Below are 19104 nucleotides of genomic sequence, written 5' to 3'. Positions count from 1 at the left end.
TTACTTGACTAGACTTGGATTGCTTATCCAATTGGTGGCTAGTTTCAATTGTCATGGATAAACAAAAGGATAACTGTCTAGAATATATCAAACATTGTTTTATTTTGAAAACTATGTTCTAGCTGAACACATCTCATACCCGGTTTTGTGAAAGTATTCAGCTGATAAAAATGTAGACTTATGTTTGACAGCTTTTTAATCAAATTCAAACAGAATAAATAAAACTAATCCAGTGTGATAAAGAGTAAGTCTAGTTATCGATTTGTTCATAAAATGAAAAATAAAGCATGTAAATAATACGCGTGAAGATGGATCCAAGAGCAAACACTTAGAGCAATAACAGGCTCAGAGGCCTGGGCTGTCTGCATGGATGGGGTATACAGTGGAGGGAGAGAGCCACTTGAGAGATGGCCAGATGTGCATGCAGCTCCAGCATCCCTAGAGCTGTCTGAGGAAGGAGAGATTTCCTTTGCTCCTGTTGAATGTCTTCACTTTGGCAAAGGCTCCAGCAAGTCGGCTTATGGCCAAGAACACAAGCAACCACAATAAATGCTGAAATGTGGTTTCATCAAGTGGGACGTATACAAATACCACAAAGCCAAGGAAAGTCATAAGAGGCAGAACTCCATGATCTAAAGTCACCGGTACCAGTGAGCTAACAGACTTGCCAGCTTTAAGTTCTTCTTTTATTTACAGTTGTACTTAAGCCGTTTGGAAAAACATGGAGACATGAAACGAGAGTTTCTAGCACTCTGTTTCCAGTCTTCCTCATTTCTATCCACAGCATTCCATATTCTCAATTAGGTCTTCTCCAAGACTCCCATTACTTCTTTTGAAAGGGGGAGGATTAGGTCAAGCAGTCCCAGCGTTAAAATCTTATGACTTCCTCTCTCCATCTTTAAAGCCATTCCAGGAGCAACAGCCAGAGAGAAGCCACACCATCAGCCAAATAGAAGTGGCACTACCTGCTTTGAGTGGGGACTCACAGCCCCTCGTCTCTACTGCTTTCCAGATTTATAATCTTCAAAAGCAGCCACTTCTTGATTTCCAATCTGATGGGATTTAGCCTGATTCAAACCCTAGCTATGTCCTGTCCCTGCCTGCTAAGGGCATTTAATCAGAGACCGTGTGCTCTCTGGGAAAAGACTGCTCCAAGATGCTGAGCCAAGATACCCCTCAGGGATCTGACTTACACACACTAAAGGCATAAAAAGAGTTACACGGGAAGGTCATCAGATTCAATAACATCTCAGAGACAGTGACGATGGTAAATCAACTGTTCCAAGCTTAAAAGCCAAGACTGTAGGTACACTAGGTTGCCTTACTAAGGGGTTAGATTTCATAAAATTGATCAACATTCTCCCTCGATAAGACATTTAAAAAAAATGAGCATTTCTTAACCACCTTATTTGAGCCAGATGCAAAGCTAGACTCTACTTATCAAATAAATACAAAGTAAGGTAAATATTACTGTACTTTACAGTTTCATATTCCAGAAATGGAGATGATCCCCTAAGGATTAGTGACAGTTCAACCTCAGACCAGGAACTCAGCCATCTTGATAACCCTGTAGCCCCTGAAGCATAGAAATGCTCAAAAAGTATTTTTTTCCAGGTATATTTTGAAGGAATGAGGGAGCAGAAGCTAGTACAGAGATATTAAGAAAGTTCAGTGGGTCGACAGAACCAAAAAACAAATTGTGCCTGGGGGAGTCAGGGGAAGCTTCATGAGAAAGGTAACTCTTTCAATCTAATCTTGACCAAGGTGCCCCATTATAAAATTAACCAGACAAGAAAAGTGGAGAAACACATACAAGGGAGCAGGAATGGCATGGACAAAGTTGACAAAGACCTAACATCTCCAAGAAAAAAAGAGAAGCTCACGTGAAGTGTGTGCCTGGCAATTTTGGGGAATAGAGTTGGGAAAGATATTGGGGTCAGATATAGGATGTAATAAAATGTTTAGATTTTATCCTATAGGCAGAAGAGATTTAGTGGAGGTTGTAAAATAAGAAACTTTGTTGCTTAAGAAAGAGGATCTCTAAATTCACCAGCAGACAGAAGAAACAGAATACTTTGAGGACACTGGTATTTTCTCCCATACCGGGTAGAGGTAGCTGGGGTATATACACACAGGCATACAGCATGAGTGCATTTTTTAACATTTTATAGGAATGCAATAGATAATCCTTAGAAGCATTTATATATTACAATAAGTGAAAACTTTTAAGAAATTATAACCTTAACATAATGGAACCACAAGTCCAAAATAATCTCCCTGGACTAAGCTAGTTAGTTCATTCCATTTCAGCATAGATTTACCTACCCAGGACTTAGGAAGTTGCCCCTCTTTCTTACACAAAAGCTTCTTGGAGACAGTATTTATTCCATCCTATAAGTTGCATGTCTGACTTTACTTAGCATGTGCCATATGACAGGATCACCATGCCACAGCTAGTAATTGAAAGCCATATGATAGTTCTCTCTATCCAATTAGAAAACAAAGGATCCAATTAAGAAAAATTAGAAAAGCTGTTAAAAGGGAATAATCACTTGCCAATGATGCTGTCCTAACAGTTTAACACAGCTAGAAATTGACCTGTATTTCTCTTTTCCACATTTATTTTTTGTGAATTATAAGTTAATCACCCTGTCAATTCCTAATTAAAAGGCCCTGCAAAGATTTTCATCCAAAAGGACTGTCACTAAGAGTTCTGGGTCAAATTGCTCTGTTGTCAAAAATGAGAAATAAAACCAAAACAATATCAAGTCTCTCCTGGGAAACACAAATCTTAACACACACACACAAAAAAAATACAACAACAACAAAAAAAGACTTTCTCCAAACATCATAATCATAAATTATTTCCTCAATTAAAATGTTTCATCTTATCTTTAGAAAATAGATGGATCTTTTTCTTTCTCTTTCTTTAAACGAAGGGTGGCAAACTAAAATGCTTACTAGGGTCAGGCAGCAATGTAAGGAAGTTGTAAAGAAGAGCAGGCCTAAGGTACTAGAAAGTGGTAGCACCTGGGGAAAACTCAAGCTCAACCCCTGGCCTAAAGGGTCGGCTTCTTCTCAGCTCAAGCTGACATTGCCTATGTGGGAACATTGGCACAGTATCACCAGACTTTCAGATCATTCATGAAAAGCCAGGCAGTGGCAGAGGATTGGAAGTCAACAGTAAGGAGCATTCACTTCTGACCTACTGCACTTCTGAGATTTACCCACCTCCTCTTAATTATGACTGCTAAGTACAAAGCACCATTTGTTGTTACACAGAACTCCCATAGCAGGCTTATTTCCATCTGAATGTTCCTGGGTTGGGGTAGGGTTGATTCTGGTATTCCAACAATGATTTGACATTTAACAGAAATGTCTTAAGATATTTGGACCAAGTCATGCCCAAGTCAGATGAGCATGCATGCTGCTGCCTCCTGCCTCCAGCATGATACTTGGACAATCAGGAGGTCACTTCTGTCTCACCTGCTCTGATTTCTCCCTCCCTTCTCTTGGGGCAATGTTGCTTCTTTGGCCAGAGGACCACCAAGAAAAATTAGTCCTGGAGTGACTATTTTGATTAGCTAAGAATTCTTCAAGGTTTGTTACAAGCCGGGATCTGCACTTCATACATACATACATGTATTTAATCTTCATAACTCTATGGGGAGAGCTACTGTTATTATCCCTGATTTATAGTTGGGGAAATTGAGGGGAAGAAATAATGAAGTCACCCGACTTCATAGAGTTGGTGTCAGGTTAGTATTTGAATATGAATCATATGGCTCCAGAGACCCCTGCCTTATCCACTGTATCATACCTTCACTCAGGGAAAAAAAAAAAGGAAGAAATGTAAACACATAAACACCCTAAATATTTACAGCCCATGTATGGGAACTGGTCACTCCCCTGTTAAAACATCTAATAAGAGTTTCACTTTCATACCAACTTTCATGAAAGGACAAAAAGAATATTATGTATTTCCCCAAAGAAATATAGAGTAGCTTTGCTGTTATCAGTAGATGAAATCTCATTCACATTATTGCTATTATAGTATTAACATTCATGTACCGTTTCATTTTCCAATATAGCACCACCCACGTCATTATATTATGGAGAGGATGGTATGGAAGCCTCTTCGCCCACATCTTTCTAAGTACCTATTTGGATGGCTTCTACTCCATGTTATATCATATCATCCTGTGTTGGATCATATTTGTCAATGCCCTGTTATGATCCATCTTCTCATACTGCCTAATATTGCACTTAAATTAAATCTGGCCCTTTAGGGGTCTTGGGCAAGATGAAAAAAAAAATGGGTCCCCAGCAATCTTCCTCTTAAATATAATTGAAAAAGAAGCAGGCATCAAAACATGCTGTGTCTCATGCTGCCGGAGAGTGATCCTGAATCATCCAAATGATGAGAATACAGTGAACATCTTGTAAAAAAAAGATGACAATTTTCTGTAGCAGTGTTGTCAAAATGAAAATGTCTAGCTGACTTGGTGAGAGACCTGGCAGAAGGATACACACACACACACACACACACACACACAGATACACACATACACACACCCCTTATAGATTTATCCAGCTGAGTTTTGCTAGCTTATGCTTGAAGTGAAGCATGCAGGGTCCACGAAATCCTTAAGCAATCAGCTTGATTCTATAGAACACTCCTCATTCAATTAGGATAGTGTTAAGAAAGCAGTGAGGGAGAGAGGTAACACTATGCTCAGAGTTGGTGCTCTGTATACACTTGTTGGATGACTGAACCAAGACAGACACCCAGAACATGAGCAACTTATATACGAATATGATCCACGGTCGGGTTTCTTATCAACTAATCTAGCAAGTTACATGTAGTCTCAACCCACTGGTATCTTTCCTGACTCCTGGTCTCACCTCTAAGGATCATCTAACAGATATACCTGCAGCTAACTCTCTTGAAGTTTAAGTCCACAAGAAATGCTTCTTTCCAAAAGCTCAACAGTAGATAGTCCATGAGATTCACTAACTTAATTCATACAAGTCTTAACAGCAAATTCTGATGTCCTGCTTTGGGTGTGGCAGAGCTCAGGCATCTGTGACAGCCACTGGCATCTTCCACTTGCCTTCCCTGCAGCATCAAATTCAGTTTATGTGTCATATAAAGGCTATAGAGCATAGGCTTTTTGACCCATGTATGAAAAATCTCAATAGCTAAGAGATTCGGTAAATACAAAGCAGGGGCCTGAAAATTCCTCACTTTCCTCTGGCACCATTTAAGCTGACAAGTTTACTTGAGACACGCACACTCACATTCTAAGAGCAGGACTTGCGCTAACCATTCTCACATCACTAGCAAAATGTGTTCTAAGTCCATATTGTGCAGCAGACTTGAAGACGTGTGGATTTTTCCACATCATTTGGTGACATTTTGCACAGTTTAATTTCTGCTCTTTATCGCTAGACCCTACCTTTTTTTCCCTCGCAAATATTCCACCAATGGGATTTCTTTCAGTATTTTAACCCTGGGCTCAGATTCTTTCCTTTCCTTCAGCACCTATTTGCATTGCTGCTGCACAGCTTTGCCATGATGTGGTTCTGGGTCAAACTCAAGCTTCCATGGATGTAAAGGAAGAGGACAGAGATTCTCAGCTGCTGAGGAGAGAAACAGTCAGTGGGCCAGGGGCCAGCCTGTGAGGCTAGGAGAGAAGACTTAGAACTGCAGGAAGAAGTCCAAGGGAAGGCTCCAGGAAATGAGGGTCCAGCTCTGTTGGTAATGTCTCCTCCCAAGTCCAGGTGAAAGACAGCTTTTAAGTGGGAGGGGGGTGAAGAATACAATTGAAACCAAAATTGTTTGCTCTCACCATTTTTCTAGCTATCAGTTCTGAGGTCACAGTCACTAAAACTGGAAACTTAAAAATGACTTCAAAAAGGCAAACGCTAACTAGATTTCACACTGGATTTCATTTTACTTGGCATTACAGAAAGAATGCAGGTATTAAATAGACTGTTTCCTGTATACAATAAGGTTAATTAGTAGTGAGGGATGGAAAATCAGTGTAGACATAACTCTTTTCGACAGGTATCAAAAATAATCCCCTGATCCCTCTAGACCCCAGCTGCATTGAAAGAGGAGCAATATAAAAGATTCTTTAAGCACAACATTTGCAAACATCCCCCAGGTGCCCACAGCACCAGTGCGATGGGTCTTAGCCCCCTGTGCCCAGGCTGCTCAGTGCGCCCTTCCGCTGCTGGAACTTAAAGGCGCCGCTACTCGCGCTGAATGTTGAGGTGCCGCATAAAGGCTCTGCTTACAAAGAGGCTGGCAGTGCGGGCAGAGACAGACGGGAGAACAAAAAGAAGAATATATTGCGGCCTGAATGGGACTTCCTTAAGCTCCTTATCAATAAGGTTAATAAGGGTCTATGCAATTTACTGATCACTAAGATGGAACAACCCTCCTCTCGCTCCAAATCTCCACGTTGGTGCTGGCTTTTAATGCTTTTCACAGCCAATCGCCTCAAAGCCCCTTTGCCCCACACCCCTGAGAATAAACTCCAGTTCACCATCCTGGCCTCCATAAAATCTCTGGTCCGTTATTACATTTCTACCTGCTCTACTTAAGCAGATTAACAGTTATTTCCTAGAATTTGATCTATGAGCGTCTTTGTAATTGAAGCTGGAGTACTCAGATATTTGTAAAAAATGTATTTCTGAAAAATGCGTTTCTCTTTTCTCTGGTTTAATTTTGTTATCCTCAATCGTATGCATGATATAAAAAAAATTCCAAACTTCTATCTCCTCTATAAAATACATGTCATATCAAAAAGGTGACAAGAGGGGGGAAAAGTAATTAGTGAGTTCACAGAGTTCAGTAGAAAAGTTAAAATGGAGTAACACATTACTTTTTATGTTAAGATTTCACAAGACAAATCTTGCCTGTGTTTTAATTGCATATGACCCTGGCAGTCCTACTCTGAAATGAAGTGCCGTAAAATTAAAGATGACAGACGCTCAAAACAAGTCTTGTGATCTTGATTAGACTACAAAGACCACACTCTCTCTCTGCTGCAACTCAGATATCATGGACTGTTTTATTTGGGGAATTGCTTCATTAATGCCTTCTTTGACTAGACATGTTTATTATTAAAAAAATACTGAATGTGGTGATATCTTGCATAACTAAATAATTCCCCAAAAGCAAGTTATAAATGAGGAGTGTTTAAATAACCCTAAGGCCTAATTTTTATACTTATATATAGATGTGGGTGTGTATGAATATAGATGCATATATTATATATCCATCTTTGATACATATATTCCCAGTTCAAACCTAGGATTCTCTATTACAGCCTGAGAAGCAGAGCGATTATTCTGTCATACTTTCTTATTATAGCCATGTAAATTTTCCTGGGCCAACAGAATGTGAAGAACTATACATGATCCTATTAAAAAAAAAAAAAAAAACTATTTCTGAGAAACTCTCTTGGAACTTTAAACTTTCCAAGCATGGTCTAAGTAGAGGACTGAATTTGACTCATACCTAATATTTCAAAATTATCTCCAAATCATTCCACCTAAATTACCTAAGACATAAAATAGATGCTTTTATGTCCCACTTCTTCCTATTAAACAAAAGCAAGAAAGTCAGGGGCAAGTCCTCATTGTATTCGACATGTCAACTCTGCACGTTCCTGCAGGCCAGCCAGACAACCTGCTTTAGTCTCAAGCCATCTGGGACAAGTCTTCATTTTTACCATGAGGAGGTCAGATTAGTATTTCTCTCCAGGACTGCCTACACTATAAACTTCTCTGATTCTATTCTTTTGTCACATTTCAAGAACACTATTTTGCTTCCTATATTTCATTTTAGGAAGCAAATGGATTTATGATGGTTCTATGGATGTTACTATCAACAAGGATATATAGATTCAGCCTGAAATCAAAGATTGGAAAATCAGGTTTCTAGAGCTCACTGTTTTAGTGAGTTATCTGTGATTCCAGGAAAGTCTCTATACCTATTCTGTCTCCATTTCTTTTTTTTTTTTTTTTGTCTTTTTGCCATTTCTTGGGCCACTCCCGTGGCATATGGAGGTTCCCAGGCTAGGGGTCTCATCAGAGCTATAGCTGCCAGCCTACACCAGAGCCACAGCAATGCGGGATCCGAGCCGCATCTGCGACCTACACCACTGCTCACGGCAACGCCGGATCGTTAAGCCACTGAGCAAGGGCAGGGACCGAACCCACAACCTCATGGTTCCTAGTTGGATTCGTTAACCTCTGCGCCACAACGGGAACTCCTGTCTCCACTTCTTTAAAGGTAAAATACATAGAACAATTTCTCCCCTACCTAGCATCAGGACTACTGTGGGAATAAAACATGATAGCATATATAAAAACTGTTGAAAATAAGGGCTAAGTCTTCTTGGTCAATAGCATTTTTAGTATGATTATTTGATCAATGGTCTTCAGTATACACAGAAGGCCTTTTCACTTTTAAGCCAAATGGTTCTTTAACATATAATACTGTGTCTTCAAACAGCCTACATACTTGCCTTTAAAATGAAATCTTTGTCCCTATAGAGTTTCTCACTACTAATGCCAAAAATCCTCAGGTGTGGGATGTATTATGTCTCTCATATGAGAGCTTTTATTCACCAGAAGAAGACAGGGTTATGAACATCAGGACGTGTTTATTGGAAACTAATTGAGCACAGTGTTGAGAAATTTTGTTATACTCAGAGAACTGGAGTTATATCTATTTCCCGTCACTCAATCTTCCTCTGCCTCTGTATTTAGCTCTTTCCCTGCCTCTCTGTCTTGGTCTTTTTCTGTCTCTGTGCTTCTCTTGTCTCTCTTTATTCCTGCTCCCCACCCTCACACTCACAGCAGGACTTTTAACCTAAAATTCCTGTTTCCCTGGATCCCTGGGCTTTGGAAGGTAAATGAAATCTCAGAACTTTCATGCTTAATTGTTTGTGCACTTTTCTAAAATTAAAATCTAGAGTTTTCATCACAAAATTTATCAGAAAGTTCCATGCCTAGGAATTACTGTTCTGGGTTCACTTCCCAGGACAGCAAGACTACAATCTTATGTCGAAATTAAACTACAAATGGGTCTCTTTCAATCAAATCCCAAGGCCTATACCAGGCCTCAAGAAGTCTCCATGGCTTTCTTTCTGATTGCCTGACAGGAAAGGCTGGTCCAAGGAGTGAAATACAGATCCAACAAACTCAATTAGGACAACTGAAAAATGGTGATGCAACCCTTAGAGGAATTCCCATTTATAAATAATGAAAATAGTAAATAGAGGCACGGGTGAAATTAAGATATTTTGCATGTCATTCATGGAAAATATTTAGTATTAAGAATAAATCTAGTAGTAATACAAACAGTCCATTTTCACAATGCCTACTTTTCAACTGTGCCAGACACATGTCCTGTGCTCCCACACCATTAGCGGTCACAAATCAAAGAGAACGTTGTCTTTGCTTTTAATAGGATTACATAGAACTCGGTAACAAGCAGGAAGACTAGCTTTAGTCTGAGTAACTGTCCAGTAATTTGGATGTTTAACTAAATGATTGGCTGCCAAATTGACAGGTCGTCCACACTGAACTAGCCACCATTCCATGAATTTTCATGACCGAGATCACAATGATTCATTTGCATGTGTGAAAATCTGCTGAGAAGCTGGCTTTTGAACTGGCTAGCTCAGCCAAAGATGTGTTTCCCAGTGCCATGCATTAGTGCCCTGGAAATACCATCCCATGAGAGTAGCATAGATCCTCCCAAATCCTTCTATTAGAACACAATCTACAACTAGAAGGGCCAATCAACAAAAATGGCAATGACTGAAATGGAAAAAATACAGGGGAAATTAGAATGTTAGAAAACTAAGGTTAGCACACAAAAATGAGCATTTGGATGAAAAGAGACAAGTTTAAAGTTTTTAAGTCACAAGGAAAGTTTTAGATTTGCATTGCTGAGTAACTTCTACGCAGTGAGCTACAGTAACTATGAAGGCATCATTATAATGATCATTAACAAATAGCTATTAACCACCAATTACTTATAATACAGTGGGACAGACATGAAGACCACAAACACAAGCTCCAAGAGACCAAGTCTCTCCCTTAAGGGATTTATGATCTAGTCAAAGGTGAAAAGATGTGAGGCCAGAAAATAAAAATAGTAACCCACATTTCTTACTGACTTACCATGTGCCATTTATCTTACAACAAGACTGTGATATATAGCAGTGATTTAACAAATATTTCAAAGGTGAGGAAACGTAAACTTAGAAACGTTATATATAAGTCCAAGGGAATAGAGACGGAAGTGGTTAGGAAGCAGGTATATCTACCTTGAGACAAATATTTTTAGTTCCTCCACATTAAAAAGCTAAGTCCAAAGTATATTTATTGCAACTTTTTTATTTTTTATTTTTGCTTTCTAGAGCCTCAGTTGCATCTTACACAAGTTCCCAGGCTAGGGATGGAATCGGAGCTGCAACTGCTGGTCTACACCACAGCCACAGCAATGCCAGATCCTTAACCCGCTGAGCGAGGCCACGGGTTCGTTACTGCTTAGTCACAAGGGGCACTCCCTATGGCAACGTAAAATAAATATCTAGTAGTATAAAGTTGAATAACTAAGCAGGGGGACATTTATATGATGAGGTACAGTGAAGACATTTAAAATCTATGTGTATGAATTGTATTGACAAGAGAAATTTTACTAAGAGAAAAAACAACTTATGAAATCATAGGAAGAATGGTGCCATTGTTTTATATAGCCTGTAATGTGTATGTACACACACAACAGAATATTAGCAGTCGTTATCTTTGGGTTGTGAGATTATCAGTAACTCATTTTCTCCCATTGTGCCTGGCACATCCCCAAGATTTTGCTTTGAGCATTTGTTACTCTCATAATTAGAAAAAGACCAAGTACAATTTTAAATATGTGTAAGTGGTAATCTAAGACTATATATGGTAATTGATACAGATAATAAGATCTGAGGAATTTCAAATGACTTCCTATTAAACAAGAGCCTGAAGAAATCCAGAGAGGCTCCAAGATGGCATTCTTGAAGAAAGGCAGGTCAGGAAAAAAGGAAGGCATCAAGACAAGATTGCAACAAGAACAAAGGCCCAGAGGCAGAAATTGTTAAGATATATTTGGAGAATGAGACATGCCTGACTACAATGGAGAGTCCTAACAGAGAAGGGGTCAGAGCGATAACTGACTTTAAATCTTTTATGGACCATCTTTTCAAAGGTGCTGCCCTTATGTGACAGTATTTCTAGGACACAAAAGCATAGAGCACCAGACGTGTCCTTTGGCTTAGAAACCCAGTTCACAAGCCAGCTTTGCAGTGGAATTTCACACATGAGAAGATAGGTAAGGGCCAAATTTTGGAAGCCCTGAAATGCCAAGCAAGCAAGTTGGACTTTATCCTGAAGGCAGTGGGGAACCTCTGAAGTTTTAAGCAGGGGGGTAATGAGAGCAAAAACGTGTTAGTAAAATTAATCTGACAGCACTGGGTAAGTGGATCGGAAGGGAAACAATTATGTCTCTAGTCATATGCCTCTTCATGTTGATTTTTTTTTTTCCTGTGAAGATCCTATCTTTCTCAGGGTTATAAACTCCTTGAGAAAAAACCTATGTCTTATTTCTTTGTATCTGGTATTCCTGAGCAATAGAGGAAACATTAAATGGTGTTTGAAGTTGTCAGCTTTGGCTCCTCAGGGTCTTCTGTGGGATTCCCAGCTCCTTAAATGAGTAACCTGACCTCCTTTGGCCTCAGTGTGCTCACCTGTAAAATAGGGAGAGTAACATGCGCTTCACAGTTTGGTGGTGAGGATAAAGTGAGACAATGAGATTGTGTGTGCAAAGCCCTTGATTAGAAGTGTGCACTACTTGGTTAACTCCTATTCTAGTAATCACTATTGAGCCTAAAAATGTTATCAAGACAAGTTAGTTGATGAAGATTATGATGCCAATGTTTGATTCTGACTTTCTAACTTAGACACTGAGTGGAAGAATGTGGGCCAACTATAACTCAGAGGCCAATTACTCTATGGATGAGGTTGGGCACTAGAAAGATTGGAAGGGCAAAGATTGAGCCACTGAAACTAACACATACAGAAGCCAGCAGGATCCATGTTTGCAAGCCAAAATAAGTCTGGAACAGGTTAAAAAAGCTAGCAGGCTGGCATGGGCTCACTGTAAGAATAAGTGATATCTGTGAGAAGCCCAGGCCACCCACGGGAATGAACAATGATGTCTGGCAGCAGCTCCTCCAAGGAAACATTCCCATTTCTGCTAGCCCATATCATCACAATGCAACCTTACTTCACAGTGTCCCTCCACATAGTTAAAACAGGCAGATACCTCCATGGCTTAGGGGAATAAACCCTGAGCTTTTGGAGAGGGAACAGAGTCTAGGACTTGGACAGGAAATGCACAAGATGACTTGGAGCTGCTCATTGTGACCAAAGACAAGAAAGCCACCAAAGACTAATGTGACCCTGTCAAAAGGACACAGGAGCCAATTTGAAGAGACTTCCACTGGCCAAAGATGGGATAATTTAAGCATCAAAATATATTATAATTGCAATGGATTGAAAGATATCAAATATATTTTTTAAAATCAAGTAATAATACTAACAAAAAGAAACAAAAATCCACTCCTCACCAAAAAGATTACATAAAAAACAAAGCAGTTCTCTGAAAACTGATACATAAAGGAAAGAAATCAAATATTTGTTCTCTCTCATATGAGTCATATTTTAAGATAACCAAATAGTTAATAAGAAAAAAAATATGGAAGAATTCTAACTAGGAAATGCAGGAAGGAAAGTTTACACATATTCCAAAGTAGATAGACTAGTATAATAAAGCTCAAGTAGTCATTGCCTAGTACATACTATTAACAAGTACTTACTATTTTTCTAATCTTATCTATCTGCCCCTTTATCCCCCTGAGTATTTTTTGGTTTGGGTTTTGTTGTTGTTTGTTTGTTTGTTTGTTTTTGCTTTTTAGGGCCACATATGTGGCACATGGAAATTCCCAGGCTAGGGGTTGAATCAGAGCTGCAGCTGCAGGCCTTCGCTGCAGCCACAACAACATGAGATCTTTAACCCACTGAGCAAAGTCAGGAATCAAACCTGCAGCCTCATGTACTAGTTGGATTAACAGCCCACTGAGCCACAATGGGAACCCCCTCCCACTGAGTATTTTAAAGCAAATCCCAGACATCATCTCATTTCAACTGTTAATTTTTTAAAGAGATACCTGAAAAGCTACTGGTACAGATATAGCACCCAGAAATTATACTGAAGGTAAAATTACATTGTATCATAAAAATGTGGCTTTTCATTAATTAGCTCACCTAACCACCAATCAACTCACAGCACATTTAAGAAATATGAAAGATAAATCAGTTTTCACGAGCAAGACTGAGGGAGGGAGGAGTTATCGTGAATGACCACTGCTCTCAAATGGACCTGGCACATAAAGAAGCAAAATAAGCAACAAGAACCATCAGAAAATATTCCAATGGACTGGAGTTAACAGGCCCCAGTGCATTCTCATTTACTTGACAATAGAGAAGAGCTTTATCTACCTTTCTAAGCAAATCTGAGGCCCAACGATATTCCTGCTTTTCCTACCACAAGGTGACCCTCAGTTATATCTATGAAAGAATAAAAAAGAGAGATCATAAAGGAGACCTATGTAATCTGAGAAATTTTCCATTTTATCACCTAATCTCTCCTATCCCTTTAGATGATCTTTTTAAAATTTCTACAAGTAAATCCATGCTCCCAGGTGAGCACTAGTGACTTATAGAACTGCCCTCTATATCCATAAATTGATTTTTTTTTGTTAGCTTTTAAGTTCTTCAAAATCCTGAGGAAGTCTTCAAAAAAACCTATAGTGTTACAGTTACTATTATCACTGTTATTCTAGCCGGTACATATATTTTAAAGCCCTCAGGCTGACATTCCAATGCATTGAATAAAATGACATCTCAGCAGCAAATGAGAGAAAACAGACACCTATATATGTTCATGTCAAATGTTATTTCCATTGATTCAAGTTGTTAATCTCTGTGTCTCAATTTTTAAAAATTTTCTCTCTTTTAATTTTCAGTGTCATGGCTACAATTAAAAAAATTTTTTCCTATCTTACTTATGCCTAAATTATGTTCTTTATCTGCCTTCATTCCAAAAAAAAAAAATCACCTCTATTCCCAATCAACAATGAAAGTTAAAATACTATCTACACACTTCCATAAAAAAGCAGGTTCACACATTTCTCAGTGTCCTGATTGGATACAACCTGATCATCTGAATACCAGAATTATAACACAGAAAGAAAAAGCAGCAACATACTTGCTTTGAGACACATAGAAAAATTATTTCCCTAAAATATTTCCCTATATTTATGGCATGATGCCTAGACTTCACATAGAGTCATCATGGGGAAGGGGCGTGGTGGGGGGGTAGGGTGAAACAGGCCTTTTAAAATGAAAATGTACTACTTGTTACAGCTAGGACATTGGCTATTTTACATTAATGAGTGCGGTAGCCCTGATTTGCATTTTTCACCAGAAAACAATAAGGACGATTCATCTTTCAGGGAATATTGATGACTGAGAGCTACTAGGAATACCCAGGATGGGTACTAGAGGATGGGTACCCCTGGACCAACATGGAAAACCTAGTGGTAGGGTGCATGAGTGAGGTGAGGGACAGGGCCCCACAGGGGGATTGATGTCAAAACATGTCACTCACTCAAGAAACACTGCCCTGGCTACTTAGAGAAACAAAACACTAAATAAAGTAGATCCTAAGATAATACTTCTTGTCTATTTCATGGAGATCAGCCTTGGTTAGCTCAAATCCAAAATTTTATGAGAATCTTAATAGTACTCACTTGCTGCTTCCTGTTTTCCCACTTTCATTTGATATCTTTTGCCAAACTCTCTTAAGATATATACTCCCTCATATATACATACATATATATCTACATACATATACGTATATATACATACACACAAATATGTGAGTGTGTGCATGTGTAACTAAAATAAAATTTCGACTCCATTTTCGACTCTCATATCCATGAAATTCCAGTTTATAGCAAGGATTGCTGTAAATAGTATGACTATCAGTCTCATCTCTTAGAATTGAAACTCAGCTCCATTGAAATATGCCTTTTATGAAATGGATTGATGACTGACCAAGTACATGAGTGAAAGAAAGGAAGACAGCTTTTAAATTTGAAGCAAAACCTGAAATGAACAACCTAGAACTTAAAGAGGCACTTCACGGTCAAAGACTAATAGGCAAAGTTGCAGAATTAAAAACCCACAGCTTTGTGTCAAATAAACATAGCTCTGATCTCTCCCTCTGTCACCTGCTGGCTGTGTGGCCTGGCACAAGTCACCTCCAAGTTGTAGTCTTCTTACCTGCAAAACAGGGCTGAGAGTATCCACCTTAATGAGTCACTGCCAGCATTGATGAAATAATGTACACAGTGTCCCTAACATGTCCTCAAAAAGTGGCATTTGTTATTTTTGCCACTCTTATGTCAGGAGGGGAAAAAAAAAAAAAAGCCAACCCTGGAGAAAGAGAGAAGAGATATTTGAGTTAGTGCACAGATGTTTTCTGTCCTGTTTCCACATTCCACAACACTTCAGTCTGACCCAAAAACACAGACGCCAGCCAGAAGGAAGCCCACCCAAGAATCTTAAAGATAGAGACCAAATTGAGTTAGTTAACCCCTGATTTAAATACAAGGACATTTTATTTTATGAATCAATTCTGTAAGTTCTCCTCAGACCACAGGTACATAAAGCCTTTAACTAAGTTTATTTTTTAATATTTAAAGTATAGTCATTATAAAGAAAAATATGATAAACATGCATCAACCCGCCCAACTGCACAATGTTAGCACTTTGTCAGATTTGCTTCAGATTTTTTAAATGAAAGAAATGAAACAAATGGATAAAATTGAAGTCTCTGCCTGAATCCCATTCCCTTCCCATCTCAGAAGTTACCATGCTGATGAAGATGGAATGGCTCCTCCCAGAAAGTCAGTGTTCTCTACATTTACCATACAAGTTGCATATGTAAATAATACATGCATTACAGAGTTTAGTGTTTTAATACAGAAATACGCTATGTATTATTCTGAAACTTATGTTTTCACTTTCATTTGGTTTTTAAGATCTGGGAATGCTGATACATGTAGATGGGGTTCACTCCTGCTAAATGCCATATAGTCATTAATTTTTTTAACCAAGGGAATTCTGCTTGAAGAAGGAAAAACTAAACCGGACTTGTCAGCACATACATTTACAATTCCAGAATTTTTTCTGTCCTCTGCCCTCTTGCAGGTATGTCTACTTGTAACTATGAATTGCTGATGTGCATGACTAATTATGATTCCTTCATTTATTCAATCCATACTCATTGCAAGCCTTGCATGGGAAAGGTCCTATTTTAGGTGGTAGGAATACAGAAGAGATTAAATCAGATTACATTCCCACCCTCAAGTAGTTTATGGTCTATTTGGACCATAAGATGGACAACACACAATTATTCAAATAATAAATAAAATGATAGCTTATAACAACTTCTCTCTCAAAAAATGAGGCAATCATATTATGAGGGTAAGAAGCATGGTAAAAAGATAGCCACTTTACATAGGGCGGTCTAAGAAGGGTTTTCTGAGGAATAATTATCATTGAACAGAAATTTTAGGAACAAATGAGAAAGAGGTAACATGTGACAAGACCAGGAATGAGGATTCCAGGCAAAGGCAACAAAAAGTACATCGATGAAATTGTTCACCCTATTTATAACACAGAAAAGAGAGAAATACGGTGGGAATATAGCGAAACAGGGAACCAGTGATAGATGATGATGCAAAAAAGAAGGATGAAATCCCATGAGGAATTATAAGGAGTCAGGGTTTTAATCTAAGTGACACTGGCAGCCTAGGATCATTGTAATCAGGGGTGCTGCATGATCTGATTTAGAGTTTAACTGATCATTTTAGCTTCTGGGTAGAGCATGGGTTATAAGAGTATAAGAATGGGAGTAGCAACATCAATGAGGACATTATCTCAGTAGACCAAGCAAGAAATAATGATGGTGTGGACTAAGATGATTGCAGGGGAAACTGGGGGGAAAATGAAGAGATTTGAAATATCTTTGGGGGTTATAATAAAAAAAAGAGACATTGATAGATTGACTCTAGAAGATGAGAGTGAGGGAGGAATCAAGGAGGACTCCTAGGTCTAAGGTGCTTGGTGACAATGCCATTAATTCAATGAAGAGGGTTAGGGAAGAAAGTGGTTTCGTCCAGAGAAAATCAAGATTCCAACCTAAACACATCTAGTTTGCAATGACTAGATGCCAATAAATATATGCAAGGGGACGTCTTGAGTTGTCAGTAAGGATTTGGGCCTCATGGGAGAGTCAACAACAGAGATGTGGATATAAGAACATAGGCATTATTTAAACCATGGGATGAGATGAGCTCACTTAGATAGAGAAGATAAAACAGTACAGGATGGATCCTAGGAGGACTCAATATTCAGAGAAGGAATAAAAGAGAAGGAGTCATTGAAAAAAGACTGATGATGAGTAACCAAAAAGGTAAGGGGATCTGGTACCAAGGAAACAAAAGAAAGATACATTTCATGACAAGGGTATTTTTAATGTTGTGAAGAGGGTGAGATCCAGATTGAAGAGCTTGAAGAGTGAATGGGAGGTAAAGACATGAACAGATAGAGTGTAGATAATTTTTTGAGAAATGTTATTTGAAGAGTGGCAGAGACATGAAGCACTAACAGAGACTGTGTGGTCATTAGAGATTTTTCATAATGTAAGGGAAAAAAATTGGTAATGCAGAGAGGGAAAATCTGCAGGAATTAAGTCTTCAAGAAGATAGCAGAAGAGTATGTATATATGTAAACATACACATTGATACATGTGTATATATACATATGTGTGAGTTTGTATAGTATTATATATATTTTTTCTCCCATGTTAAAAAGAAGAAAGACAGATGGGTATACATACAGTTGGGTTTCTATGTTAGGTAGTGGGATTACTGATCACTTCATTTTTTTTTTTCCCCCAGTGGCTACTAGACAGGGTCATCAGCTGAGAATGAGGGATTGTGGAGAGCCTGTAGGATATTTTAGGTGAGAAGAAATGAAGGAAACTGTCTTTAGGAGTTTCCAGGGAAATCTTGCAGTGTTGAGTATAAGGTTCATGAAGGCAAAGAGGTTTGCTTCTTTCATTCACTGCTCTATCCCTGGCTCTGAGAAGAGTGGTTACTCCATGAAAATTATGTTGGATGAAGAAAATAAATAAGTGAATGAATGAATAGACTAGGAGAAGAGAAGATGAATATTTGGGTTACATCAGCGTTGACTTTGCCACACTATTATCATAGGGAAAGCAGGGTCAATGTGGTTGCGAGGCAGGGAATACAATAATGGATCTTTATATTTCATGGGTATCTAAACTATTTAAAGATAAAAGAAAATAGTGATTTATTTGGCCAGTGAATCAGTGTTTTGAGGGGAAAAAAATGCTTCTTTAAATGTAACATGTTAAATGAACTAAAACATAGGAGATGGTGGGCAAAAGGATACCTGTATTCAGATGTTGCAGATGACATAGATGCTGGTGCTGGAAAGGTCACGCAGTAATTCATCAATGAAATCAGGTGAGAAAATAATTATTAGGAGCAAGAAGGTCTGGGAACTATGAGGCAAGGGTGGAGAATGAGTCATCTGTGTTGACATTAAAAGTATCTCCAAAATGTTATAGGGGTGGGGAGGGAGAAGGCAGACAATGGGGCAGGAGTTGCAAAAAATCAGAAGTGCTGGGTGGCATAAGCAGATGGCTTAACCTTCACAGTGTGACCTTCACAAAAGCAATGGTCTAAAGGTGGCAATAGAGAGTAAGCAGAACATCTCCCCCACCTCTTTGTCCTGAGTTGGGTGAAACTGGAGAAACAAAAAGTCTCTACTTGAGACCAGCAGGGAAAGTGTCCTCAAGAAAGCCAGGGTTTGGTTAAG

The sequence above is a fragment of the Phacochoerus africanus genome, chromosome 3 (assembly GCF_016906955.1).
Source record: "Phacochoerus africanus isolate WHEZ1 chromosome 3, ROS_Pafr_v1, whole genome shotgun sequence".
NCBI classification, from domain to species: domain Eukaryota; kingdom Metazoa; phylum Chordata; class Mammalia; order Artiodactyla; family Suidae; genus Phacochoerus; species Phacochoerus africanus.
The sequence above is the reverse complement of the archived record's forward strand: the minus strand, read 5'-3'. Positions refer to the sequence as shown.